Source organism: Pan paniscus, chromosome 3 (assembly GCF_029289425.2).
Source record: "Pan paniscus chromosome 3, NHGRI_mPanPan1-v2.0_pri, whole genome shotgun sequence".
NCBI lineage: Eukaryota > Metazoa > Chordata > Mammalia > Primates > Hominidae > Pan > Pan paniscus.
This window is the reverse complement of record NC_073252.2, coordinates 57,099,007-57,113,562: the sequence shown is the minus strand read 5'-3', so window position 1 is coordinate 57,113,562 and position 14,556 is coordinate 57,099,007. Positions and strand designations below refer to the sequence as shown.

The following is a 14,556-nucleotide window of genomic DNA, read 5'->3' as shown; positions in this document are numbered from 1 at the left end:
TGGAGGCAAATGGTTGTTAGGATATGGGACCTGTGATGAAAAGGTGGGGTACCAGGCACTGCAAAATATTTCTGCAATCTCCTACCCTGAATGACAAGGCAGAGGCAAATTAGCCAATCCACTGTCTCCTGGTCTCTGGACACTTAGTAAGGTGGGACCTAGCACACTCACCTGGAATCAAGGTGAGCATATCTTCAAGATTTTCCCAGGATTAATTGCCCCGGGTTTTCACTCCATAATCCAAGGAAGCCCCATACCAGTTATCACCAAAAGGATCCCACAGTGCGTAAGGTCTCAATCACACCCCAGGGCCCACAGACTCCAGAGATACCTAGCTTAAAAGAGTCTAGTCACTTCAAATTGAAGTAGAAGAAAGGGAGTTGTATTCTGATCACCACATTCCTAGAATTACCTAAACTTATTTAACCACAGAACATTCTCATTGAATGACACCTATTACCATCCTAATAACCAATATTCAGAATTAAAAGTTTGAAGAACACACTTTGGAAAATGCAGATAAACACATCGCTTTAGGGAGCATCATTAATGCAAACTGACTTGTCAGGTTAAAATTTTTTCACAGTGGCTTTGGTCATGGTCAATATTTCAAAAGCAGTGCTTTTGATAAACCAAGAAAGAAAATCATTAAAAAAGGAAATAAAAGTAAAATAAATGTCTCTAAGTTCACACAATGTTATCTGCATATTTTGAAAACAATTTCACTATTTGGTGGGAAGTCAAATGAAGCCATACACAAATTTAATACTCAAATGAGGGGAAAAAAGTTGGCATCAGGGCATTTGCTGCTTGCCAAGCTGAAAGAATGTTATTGAAGATCCCTTACATAAATGTTCCTTGACCTTTGAGTGAACCAACAGGTCTTAAAAATTGCATTCGCCAAAGCAAATTCCCATAGCAAATAAAGTTTTCAGATGAGTGCATCAGATTTTTTTCCCTCTTCAGCCTAAAGAGGAATTACCATCAGCCATCACCAGGAGCAGCAAGTTAACTTTTCAGGTTGTTTCTCAGAGACCATTTAAAGTCTGTGCTATAGAGTAGGCATGGCTCCAGTTCTAGAAGGAAGACTTGGGTCAAGTAGCTGACAGGCAAATGACTTAAATGCTTCTTATAAGATACTACCTGAAACAATCTCTGCTTAAAACATCCGATCTCCATATTGTCGGATCTTCCTATAACTCTGGGATGGCAGCTTTTAGTAGCAGCTAAAGATGTAAGTATTTTTAAATCTATTACAGAAATGTTTTATTTGAAAATTTAAAATGTTTTTATGCTGGCTATATTAGATTTCTGCTATAAATAAGATTAGTAGCCTAGAAGAAGATTAATAATTGATTATTCTGGAATTTATAGAGCTTTTACATTAACACTTTGGTCACATGTTTAAAAGGTTTCATCTCATTTCCCAGATTGCCTCTACTCCCTCCCTGTTCTACTCCAGTGTGGCATAAAAATGCAAGCTGCTTAAAATTCTCAAAAGCATTTGTATGTCTGGAGTTTCATTGTTTATTTATCAAAGGATAATACCAATTATACTTTTCACTTATCTGGATTTAAGAATGGTGTTTATAGAAAAAAATTAAAAAGTAATACCAACTAGGCCCAACTTTCCTCCCAAGTATTAACAGTTAATTTAATGACAAACTTTTCCATTCAAGTAATTAGGTCCTGAAGACAAATATTAAGCTTCAAAACAAATACATAGTTCAAATATACTAGGAGCATAGCAGGAAAGCTAGGATTTTAGTTATTTAAGGCTATTGCAAAAGGGAAGTTTGAAGTGCTATGGAATTATAGTGATGCTGTATGGAGGTCCCAAGAGGAACTAATGAATAACAGGCTGAAACCCATTCACTCTATAGAACCAGCATTGCCATTGCTGTGGCTTAAGCAACTTTTTATTCTCTATTCCTCTGTTGGATCATTTAGTAGTGGCTAAGAATAAATTTGATTGAAACAAAAGCAAAAACAAAAACTTCCCATATTTAAAATACCTTCTGTAGATTTCACCAAAAAACAAAGGACTTTCAACATGATGACTGCTCCTTGTGGTTTCTTCTAAATTCAGTTGTTCCTGAATAAGCAGAACTCAGCAAGTGGGCCTCTCCCTCCACTGGCCTCCACATATTGCCACCCCCAACCCAAGCAGTATGACCACAGCAGTTTCTGTTCACTCCACATTTGCTTCTTCCAAAAGAAAAGTAGTATACTTTAGTGGTTAAGGAGCTTTGGAATCAGGCAAACGTGAGCGCCAAACCTTAACATTTTCTAGGCAGCCTCTAAGTTTTCATGTTCTCATCAATAAAAGAGCCTAACAATAGTCCTACCTCACAGGCTTAATGTGAGGGTTAAATGGGACCATGTTTGTAAAGGGTTTCACATAGTGTATAAGACGTAATAATGACTCATGAATGGTAGCTGAAAATGTGCAGCCTCACTTATGAGTCTCTTTTCTTCTTCCTTTTCTCCTTCCCCTGGAGACACTTAGAAAAGAAAGCACGACCAGGCGCAGTGGCTCACACCTGTAATCCCAGCACTTTGGGAGGCCGAGGCGGGCAACTCACCTGAGGTCAGGAGTTTGAAACCAGGCTAGCCAACATGGTGAAACCCCTTCTCTACTAAAGATACAAAACTTAGCTGGGTGTAGTGGTGGGCGCCTGTAGTCTTGGCTACTCGGGAGGCTGAAGCAGGAGGATCACTTGAACCGGGGAGGTGGAGGCTGTGGTGAGCCAAGATCGTACCATTGTACTCCAGCCTGGGAGACAGACAGAGTGAGTCTCAAAAAAAAAAAAAAAAAAAGAAAAGAAAGAAAAGAAAGAAAGAAAGCGAGGCACTGCACTTCCTTTTTCTGACGCATCAAGCTCTTGTCCTTCTTCTCATCTGTTCTACAGTTTTGGGGGCAAGAGTTCTTACAGTCAGGCTCTGACCTCTTTCTCAGCTTTATCTTCTGCCCCTTCTCCACCCCAAATGAGCTTCCTTCCAACTGTCCAACCAAACACTCCAAATATTTTCAAACCTCTATGCAAGTTGTTTTCCCTGCCTAGAGTTCTCTCCTCACCCTATTTCCACCAAAGTCATGCTCATCCTTTAGCACAAATATCACTTATTTTGTGAATTTGAAATATACCTCTATCAGCCTTCTGAGCTCCTCTCTTGACTGTATTCCCACAGCACTTTGCACTCAACTTTATTAAGTTACAGATCACCTTGGAGTTTGATAATGAATGAATTGCTGTTTTTCTTTACTAGAAGAATATGAGTCTTTACAAGACAAGATCTATTGCTTATATCCCCAGAGTTTAGCCCAGTGCCTGGCACTTAGCATTCAATGATATGTTCATACTTAAAATGGACATTCAACTTTATTTCCCCATAAATTCTATCTTTCCCAGTCGCCTCAAATCTCCTGTAATCTCCACTGTAATGTTTATTGCCCTTAAAACATGAAAAATAGGCCAGGTGCGGTGGCTCACACCTGTAATCCCAGCACTTTGGAAGGCTGAGGCAGGCAGATCACAAGGTCAGGAGATCGAGACCATCCTGGCTAACACGGTGAAACCCCATCTCTACTAAAAATACAAAAAATTAGCTGGGCGTGGTGGCGGGCACCTGTAATCCCAGCTACTCGGGAGGCTGAGGCAGGAGAGTGGCATGAACCCGGGAGACAGAGCTTGAAGTGAGCCGAGATTGCGCCACTGCACTCCAGCCTGGGCAACAGAGCGAGACTTCTTCTCAAAAACAAAACAAAACAAAACATGAAAGCTAGATACTGACACCCTGTCTCAGTTTGGCTCCCCCAAAAGCAGATTCTGAAACAAGGATTTTTAATGCAAGCAATTTATTTGGAAGGTAATCCCCAAAACAAGGGAGGGTGTGTGGTTGGGGGGTAGTGAGACAAGAAAGGGCAGCCAATGAAGGGTTAGTTGCCATGTGGGTGACTGGGACTGATTCCTGTGGGAAAACATTATAAAAGAGAATTTCCTCATTCAAGGGATTAAACAGCTAACAAATTTATCCTCAATTTCCAGATAGTTATTAGTGGTAGCTGCTCCTGGAGAATGTTCATTCCCCAGCTCTTCCACCTGCATGTACAGAGTAGCTACACTTGGCTTTGGAGAAAATATCAAAGAGATACAGACTTGGCCTTTCTCCAGCCTTCACTTCAAGAGAGGAGTGGGCAACATACACCTCAGGTGTTGGCTCCCTATTGGAAACCATGGGATAGCCCCATCAGCAGCCAGGTTCTGATTTCAACTCGCTGCAGAGTGACAAACATGGAATTTGAACAGCAAAAATTCCCTTCCCGGAGAGAGCAAGCCAGCACTGACAGAGTAAAAAGGATTTTTGGAACAGCTGCTCCTTATTTATACTTTACTTCTAGGATTGTGGGCTACAAATATACATAAATGGATCATCTGAAGAAAAATATCATTTACATACAGGGGTGATCCTGTCACAGTCCCAGTGGTCTCAAGGGAGGAAGGGAAAAATCTACTTTTTTGATGATCTACTCCAATATTTAAATGTCCTTGACTTCAAAGAACAAAAATAACTTATATTTGTTGGACATTTACTGTGCATCAGAGTGCAAAGCTGAGCTCATTTAATCCTCCCAACCACCTCATGAGGTAATTACTCCTATTATCTGTATTCTTCATATGAGAAAACTGAAGGTCAGATGAATGAAGAAATCTGCCCGAAGTTATCTACTGCTATTAAGTGTTTGTAGCTATTAAGGATACTGTAACCTGTCTTTTTGAATCCAATATGCATAACCTTAACTTACATTTATTAAGTTCATTTTTGAAATGCCCTCAATAAAGAGAAAGACCCAGTTACTCAGTGTTGTCCACATAATTCTTCAAATACCCTTTTCTTGAAGCTGTCCATTTCTTTATCTATTTCTCTTATATCTTTCTTTCTTTTTTTCTTTTTTTTTTTTTGAGATGGAGTTTCGCTCTTGTTGCCCAGATTGGAGTGCAATGGTATGATCTTAGCTCACTGCAACCTCTGCCTCCCAGGCTCAAGTGATTCTCCTGCCTCAGCCTCCTGAGTAGCTGGGATTACAGGCATGTGCCACCACACCCAGCTAATTTTTGTATTTTTAGTAGAGACAGGGTTTCTCCATGTTGGTCAGGTTGGTCTTGAACTCCTGACCTCAGGTGATCTGCCCACCTTGGTCTCCCAAAGTGCTAGGATTACAGGTGTGAGCCACCGCACCCAGCCTATTTCTCATATATCTTTCTTCTTGTCCTGTCTTTACTCATGTATGCTTCTCTCTGCCAACTTCTTAATTTTGTATATTCCTCAATAAAATATGTCAAAGTTCTATGTATACAAACTTCATCTAGTTCCTGGCAAGTCCATAAATCATCAATCTATTGTTCAAAAATTATCCATAAGCATAAGCATTTATTTTTAAATATTGAATCAAGCTAGCCAAATAAAATAATTATTAAATTTATTCCCTGCTTAAAAATTACAGCATGTGCAACATCAAGCAATTCTGAAGCAGAGAAAAGTCATTATAATCCTCCAAATAATGAAGTGTTGCTTTAGGTGATGAATGTATTCTGATTATGCTCATAAAACAGGCTAACGACGAAAATTCATTCTTCAACCATTATGTCCAAGAAAAACTATGTCTTAAAGTTGACTTATGTTTACAAATGTGTGGTGGGTTCTTTCAGCACAGCATATTTCCCCAGCTCCTTAAACTGGCAACGTTTTTAATTTCACTTTGCTTCTTTGCCATTTGATCTAGGGCATCTGACATACACAGTGTGGCAAATTTCAACTTTTCTTAAAGTTTAACATTATTGTCACTCTGTAGGTCTTAAATGTCAGCTGTTTCCAAAAATGTAACTGTACACTAATCAAAATCATTGTTTTTGATATGACATTTTAACTCCCTAAAGTATAACCACAATGTGAGTTCAACAGGTGAGAGAGTAAAAGTATGGGGCATATGTTTATGGTACTTAACACTCATTCTTATGTGGCCCTGAATAAGATAAGAGATGCAACTACTCACTTGCCTCCTCATGACTTCAGTGACTCTTGGTGCATTTGTTGGCTTTGTCAGTTCTCCCCTCTAGATCCACCTTCTCCATCTTGCTCTGTGCCTTTAGGGGCTGACCTGTGTGGACTCTATCAGTGGGATCTCTTGCCCTCTGCCTTTAAGTTGGTTTTGTGCAGTGAAGAGCACTGATTCCATCTTTAGGTAAATTTGTAGTATCATTTTACAGCGATTTATTCATTCATTCATATAATAAATATCTATTGAGTGCTGACTATGTGACTGACACATTCTGTGCTAGTCATTGGAGATGCAGTGGTAGCTAGATAAATGTAGATTTTAGGTCTAACGGTCCTAACATTTTCCCTTATAAATCCCATGTTGAAAGTATTTGCCATTTTTTTTTGAGATGATGATTTACAGACATTTAGCATGCCTCAGTCAATCGGAAATAGCAAAATAGTGTGTAAAGATCAACTCTGTTAGCTTTAATTCAAGAGGGAAAACAGGAATCCACTGGAATAGAGAAGCATGCCCCAGATCCTGCAGAGGAGAAGACGGGCAAGCAGTCCCATTGATGGCATTCTACTGATAAAAATCAGTACAGTACATTGCCTGAAGCAAGAGACAGCTTCTCCCAGTAAACAAGGATCAAGTATGTACCCAACTGTGTAGGCTGCAGCCAGCTCTTATCCATAAGCACCATCCACTGACTGGAGATTAAACTGCACAGCACAATAGAAAATCTGCTGACAGAAGTACACAGCACTGGACTAAGTTTCCTGACACCTCTGCATTCTGGCCCCACAGGAGGCAGTGAGCCTACTCACATGGCCAGTACATCACTACTACAACCAGCATGTGGGAAAGCCACCAAAAATGCTATCTACAATCAAGGAACTTATACATACTGTTCACTGAAAGAACCTAGAACCAAAGCCAAAGGACTCTACACAACATACATTATAGACACCTCCTCAAGGGGAGGAAAACCTCATCCAAATGAAAGCAAATTCAAAACATAAGAAAGAGAGATAGCTTACCCAGATGACAATAAACCAGAAAAACATACTGGTTTATTAAAATTCATATTCAACCTGAAAGTACGAATAGACAGATAGAAAACCACCCCCAAAGGATCACACTCACTCTCTAGCAATGGATCCTAACTAATATGAAATCTTTGAAATACTAAATAATTTTAAATTAGTGATTTTAAAAAAGCTCAATTATATTCAAGAAAAAGTTGAAAACCAACACAAAGAAAACAAAAAAATTCAGGATATGAAAGGAGACATATCATTTTTTAAAAACCAAACAGAACTTCTGGAAATGAAAAATTCATTGAAAGAAATGCAAAATATAGCTGAAATCTATAACAGTAGACTAGGCTAAGTGTAAGAAAGATTTTCAAAGTTGGAAAACAGGTATTTCAAATTAACCCAGTCAGACAAAAATAAATTAAGAAAAACTTTTTAATGAACAAAGGCTTTGCAAAATATGAGGTTACGTAAAGTGTCCAAACCTGTGAGTTATACTTATTCCAATGGAAGAAGATGAAAAAGTGAAAAGTACAGAAATCTTATCTGAGGAAATAAATCAGGAAAACTTCCTTGGTCTTGAGAGGGATTTAGACATCAAGGTACAAGAAGCTCAGAGAACTCCTGCAAGATACATTGCCAGAGAACCTCACCAAAGCATTTAGTCATCAGACTATCCAAATTCAATGTAAAAGAAAAAATCCTAAGTGTCAAGAGAGAATTGTCTAATTACCCACAAAGGAAATCCCATCAGACTAATGGTGGACTTCTCAGAAAAAACCTTCAGGTCAGAAGAGATTGTGAGTCTATTTTTAGCCTCCTTAAAGAAAAAGAAAATGTCAGTTAAGAATTTTGTATTCTGCTAAACTAAGGTTCATAAATAAAGGTGAAGTAAAATCTTTCCCAAACAAATGCTAAGGGAATTCATCACCACTAGACCAGTCCTACAAGAAATGCTCACAGGAGTTCTAAAATGGAAAGAAAAGGACAATACTCACCATTATAAGAGGACACATAGGTACAGAGTTCACAGATCCTATAAAACAATTACATAATTGAAACTCTAAGGCAACCAGCTAATAACACTATGACAGGAACAAAACCTCACATATTAATATTAACCTTGAATCTAAGTGGCCTACATGCTCTACTTAAAAGATATAGAGCAGCAAATTGGGCGGGGTGGGGGGACAGTGTGAGGAACAAGACCCAACCAACTGCTACTACAAGAGACCCACCTACTAGCTAAAGGCAGCTATAGAATCAAAGTAAAGAAGTGGAAAAATATATATTATGAAAATGGAAAACAAAAGCAAGCAGGAGTAGCCATCCTTATATAAGATGAAACAAACTTGAAGCCAACAACAATAAAAAAAGACAAAGAGGGTCATTATATAATAACAAAGGGTTAAATACACTAAGAAGATGTAACTATTCTAAATATATGTGCACCCAACACCGGAACACCCAGATTCATAAAACAAATACTACTAGACCTAAGAAAACAGATTGATAGCAATACAATAAGTGGGGACTTTAACACCTCACTGACATCACTAAATAGATACTGGGATAGAAACTCAACAAAGAAACTCTGGATTTAAACTGGACTATAGAAAAAACAAACATAATAGACATTTATAGAACATTCATTCTATCCAACAACCACAGAATATACATTCTTCTCATCTATGCATGGAACATTCTCCAACTGACCATACACTTAGCCATAAAGCAAGACTCAAAAGAGTCAAAAAAATTGAGGTCATATCAAGTATTTTCTCAGACCACACTGAATAAAATTGGAAATCAATACCAAGGGGAACTCTCAAAACTAAACAAGACATGGAAACTCAACAACTTGTTCCTGAATGACCGTTGGACAAATAACAAAATTGAGGCAGAAATCAAAAAATGTTTCAAAACGAATGAAAATAGAGACAAACACAACATACCAAAACCTCTGTGATACAGCAAAAGCAGTGCTAAGACAAATGTTAATAACATTAAATGCCTACATCAAAAAGATAGATCTCAAATTAACAACCTAATGTCACACCTCAAGGAACTAGGAAAACAAGAATAAGCCAAAGGCAAAACTAGCAGAAAAAAAGAATTAACAAAGATCAGAGCAGAACTAAATGAGACTGACAACAAGAAAATAATACAAAAGGTCAATAAAACAAAACATTAGTTATGTGAAAGATAAACGAGATTGATAGACCACAAGGTAGACTAACAAAAAAAAAGAGAAGATTCAAATAAGTACAATCAGAAATTATAAAGGTAACATTACAACTGATATCACAGAGATAAGATCAGAGGCTATTATGAGCACCTCTATGTGCACAAACTAGAAAACCTAAAGGAAATGGATAAATTCCTGGAAAAATACAATCTCCCAAGATTGAACCAGAAAGAAACAGAAATCCTGAACATACCAATAACACTTAATGAAATCATATCAGTAAAAAAAAAACTTCCAAAAACAAAAATAAAGGGCCAGAACTAGACAAATTCACAGCCAAATTTCACCAGACATAACAAAGAAGAGCTGGTACTAGTCTCACTGAAACTATTCCAAAAAACTCTAGCAGGAGGGATTCTTTCCTAACTCATTCTACAAAACTAGTATCATCCTGATACCAAAATCTTGCAAAGACACAACAACAAAAGAAAACTACAGGCCAATATCCCTGATGAACATAGACACAAAAATCCTTAACGAAATACTAGCAAACTGAATCCACAAGCACATCAAAAAGTTAAGTTGCCACAATCAAGTGGGCTTTATTCCTAGAATGCAAGGATGGTTGAACATATGCAAATCAATAAACATGATTCAGTACATAAACGGAACTAAAAACTAAAACCATATGATCATCTCAGTAGATGCAGAAGAAGCATTAGATAAAAATCAAACATCCCTTCTTGATGGAAACTCTCAACAAATTAGGCCTTGAAGGAACATACCTCAAAATAATGAGTCGTATGACAAACCCACTACCAACATCATGGTGAATGGGGAAAAGCTGAAAGCATTCCCCCTAAGAACTAGAACAAGACAAGGATGTTCACCCTCACCACTTCTATTCAACTGGAATAGTACTGGAAGTCCTAGAAGAGCAATCATGCAAGAGAAAGAAATAAAAGATATCCAAATTGGAAAAGAGGAAGTCAAATTATTTCTGTTCACCGATGACATGATTATATACCTGGAAACGCTTAAATACTCTTCCAAAAGACTCTTAAACTTGATAAACATGTAAAATTTCAGGATAGGCTGGGCACAGTGGCTCACGCCTGTAATCCCTGTAAAATTTCAGGATAGGCTGGGCACAGTGGCTCACGCCTGTAATCCCAGCACTTTAGGAGGCCAAGGCGGGTAGATCAAGAGGTCAGGAGATCGAGACCATCCTGGATAACACAGTGAAACCCAGTCTCTACTAAAAATACAAAAAATTAGCCGGGCGTGGTGGTGGGCACCTGTAGTCCCAGCTACTAGGGAGGCTGAGGCAGGAGAATGGCATGAACCTGGGAGGTGGAGCTTGCAGTGAGCTGAGATTGTGCCACTGCACTCCAGCCTGGGCAAGAGAGTGAGACACCATCTCAAAAAAAAAAAAAAAAAAAAATTTCAGGATAAAAGATCAACATACAAAAATCAGTAGCATTTCTGTATACCCATAACATGTAAACTGAGAACCAAATCAAGATCTCAATCCCATTTACAATAGCCAAAAATAAAATGCCTAAGAATGTATTTAGCCAAGGAGATGAAAGATCCCTATAAGGAGAACTACAAAATGTGGATGAAAGAAAGCATAGATGACACAAACAAATGGAAAACATTCTATGATCATGGACTGGAAGAATCGGTATTGTTAAAATGACCATACAGCCCAAAACAATCTATATATTGAATGTAATTTCTATCAAATTACCAACTTTATTTTTCCCATAATTAGAAAAAAATAATTCTAAAGTTCATATGGACTTAGGATAGTCAAAGCAATCCTAAGCAAAAAGAACAAATCTGGAGAAAAAAATGCCACATTGCCTGACTTCAAATTATACTGCAAGGCTATAGTAACAAAAACAGCCTGGTACTGGTACAAAAATAGACACATAGATCAATGGAACAGAATAGGGAACCCAGAAATAAAGACACATACCTACAACCAACTATCTTCAATAAAGTCTACAAAAGTAAACAATGGGGAAAGGACATCCTATTCAATAAGCGGTGCTGGGAAAATTGGCGATTCATATGCAGAAAAACAAAACTGGACCCCATCTCTCACCATATACAAAAATTAACTCAAGGTGGATTACAGACTTAAATGTAAGACCTGAAGCTATAAAAATCCTGGAAGAAAACCTAGGAAAACCTCTTCTGGACGTTGGCCTAGGCAAAGAATTTATGTTGAAGATGCCCTAAGCAAATGCAACAAAATCAAAGATAGACAAATGGAATTTAATTTTTAAAAAACCTGCACAGCAAAAGATAGTCAAATGAGAATTAGGTATACAAAAAAAAAAAAGAAAGAAAAAGAAAAACCTCTGCTCAGCAAAAGAAATCATCAAGAGTAAACAACCTACCAAATGGGAAAAAATAAAATGCAAATTATACCTCTGACAAAGACCAATATCCAGAATCTACAAGGGACTCAAACAAATTCAACAAAGAAAAAAACAACCCCATTAAGGAGTGGGCAAAGGACATGATCAGGCATTTCTCAAAAGAAGAAATACAAGTGGCCAAAAAACATAGGAAAAATTGCTTGACATCACTAGTCATCAAAGAAATGCAAATTAAAACCACAATGAGATCTCTTTACACAAATTAGAATAGCTATTATTAAAAAGTCAAAAAGGAACCATTGATAGGGTTTGGCTGTGCCCCTACCCAAATCTCATCTTGAATTCCCACGTGTTGTGAGAGGGAACCAGTGGGAGGTAATTGAATCATGGGGCCAGGTCTTTCTCATGCTGTTCTCATGATAGCGAATAAGTCTCACGAGATCTGATGGTTTTAACAAGAGGAGTTCCCCTGCACAAACTCTCTCTTTTTGCCTGCTGTCATCCATGTAAGATGTGACTTGCTCTCCTTGCCTTCAGCCATGATTGTGAGGCCTCCCCAGCCATGTGGAACTGTAAGTCTAATAGACATCTTTCTCCTGTAAATTACCCAGTCTCAGGTATGTCTTTTACAGCAGCATGAAAACAGCCAAATACACCATCCTTTTCTTGGGATTGCACTACTTTCCAATGAGTGCATAGTGAGGGCAGTACTACTAATGCGTACACAACACACCTGCATCAACTAGAGCTTTGCTTTACCTTGGTGCAATTTTTGGAAAAATGAAAACCTGCTAAAAATAAGAAAAGTAATCAATTTTGTATCTTTTAAAAAATGTAATGATAATAATAATAAAAGTCAGAAAAAAGAAAAGGGAAAACTTATACACTCTTGGTGACAATGTAAATTAGTTCAACCTCTATGGAAAACAGTATGGAGATTTATTAAAGAACTAAAAATAGAACTAACTTTGATCCAGCAATCCCACTACTGAGCATCTACCCAAAGGAAAAAAAAAACATTACGTAAAAAAGACACCTGTATTTGTATGTTCATCACGGCACTATTCACAATAGCAAAGTCATGGAACTAACCTAAGTGTACATCAACAGTTGACTGGATAAAGAAAATGTGGTACATATACACCATGTAATACCAGACATACAAAGAAGAGCTGGTACTAGTCTCACTGAAACTACTCCAAAAAGTCTAGCAGGAACAATTTTTTTCTAAGTCATTCTATAAAACTAGTACAATCCAGCCATAAAAAAGAATGAACTCATGTCATTAGCAGCAACATAGATGGAGGTGGAGGCCATTATCCTAAGTGAACTAACTTAGAACCAGAAAATAAAACACCACATGTTCTCACTTATAAGTGGAAGCTAAGCAGTGGGTACACACGGACATAAAGATGGAAATAATAAACATTGGAGATTCCAAAAGGGGTGGGGGGGGGGAGGTGAGAGAAAGGGCAAGGGTTGAAAAATTACCTATTGGGTACAATGTTTCACGATTTGGATAATGGGTACACTCGAAGCCCAATCCCCATGATTATGCAATATACCTATGCAATAAACATGCACATGTGCCTCCTGAATCTAATATAAAATAATTTATTTTTTAAAAAGGAAGTATTTGTCTATGGACTATATTTATTAAGTAATTTTCCATTAAAAAATTAGTCAAAGATCATCAAGAGATTAATGGATTTTTTAAATGTGATATATGCATACAATGGAATATTATCCGTAAAAAGAAATGACATACTGATACATGCTATAATGTGGATGAGCCCTGAAAATATTATTCCATGTGAAAAAAAAGCCAGACATAAAAGGTCACATATTGCATGAGTCTATCTTCATGAAATATCCATAATAGGTAAATTCATAAAGACAGAAAGCAGAATGGTATTTGCCAGAGGCTAATGGGAGCAGGAAATTGAGAGTGACTGCTAAATGGGAATGGGGTTTCATTTCAGGTGATGAAAAGGTTTTGTAACTAGATACGGAAAGTTATTGTACAACGTTGTGAATGCACTGTCAATGAATTGAATGCTATAAAATGATTAATTTTATTTTATGTGAATTTCACCTCAAAAGAAAGAATTAAAGATAAATATACTGGCCAATCAGCATTCTCTCACCAAAGATAATCAGAGGTCACTATATTAAGATGAGTTTATTCTAGCTAAAAGCAAAATTTTAAAAGATGCTTGTCTGTAAACCAATCTTTTGTCCTCATTAACCAGACAGCTTTCTTTGTTGTTGTTGTTTTATTTTGGTTTGCTTTTGGTTTTGGTTTTCTTTTTGAGACAGAGTCCTGCTCTGTCACCTAGGCTGGAGCACAGTGGCACAAACATGACTCACTGCAGCTTCTACCTCATGGGCTCAAGCAGTCCTCCTGCCTCAGCCTCCTGAGTAGCTGGGACCATGGACATGAGCCACCACACCTGACTGATTTCTTTTTTTGTAATTTTTGTAGAGATGGGGTCTTGCCATGTTTCCCAGGCTGGTCTTGAACTCCTGGACTCAAGCAATTCTCCCATCAAGGCCCCCCAAAGTGCTGGGATTATATGAGCCACTGTCTCCATCCCAGACAGCTTTCTAATTACTGGTTCTATATCCAAATTATGTTTAAACTAAGAAATGAAATAGCCTTGAGAAGTTACACAAGCATTCCACGCATTATACCATGTTCAATTATAAATTTATATATTAACTTTTGGGTTTATATAATAAAAATACTAATGATAAGAAGAAGAACCACAAAAGTAACATTAGCATAAACAATAACTGTAACATCTAATGTTTACTGAGCTGTTAGTATTGCCAGGAATTGGGCCAAGTGCTTGACAAGCACCATTTCATTTAAGCTTCACAGTTCCCTATGAG

The 14,556-nt window shown here is 37.6% G+C and overlaps 1 non-coding gene across 1 annotated transcript; it reads left to right on the top strand.

The window, feature by feature from the left end:
- The first annotated feature begins 12,315 nt into the window (after nucleotides 1-12,315).
- On the top strand, nucleotides 12,316-12,441 carry LOC112439732 (U4atac minor spliceosomal RNA). The gene has a single exon (XR_003027968.3). It is a non-coding gene; the product is annotated as a U4atac minor spliceosomal RNA (small nuclear RNA).
- Nucleotides 12,442-14,556: the final 2,115 nt, after the last annotated feature.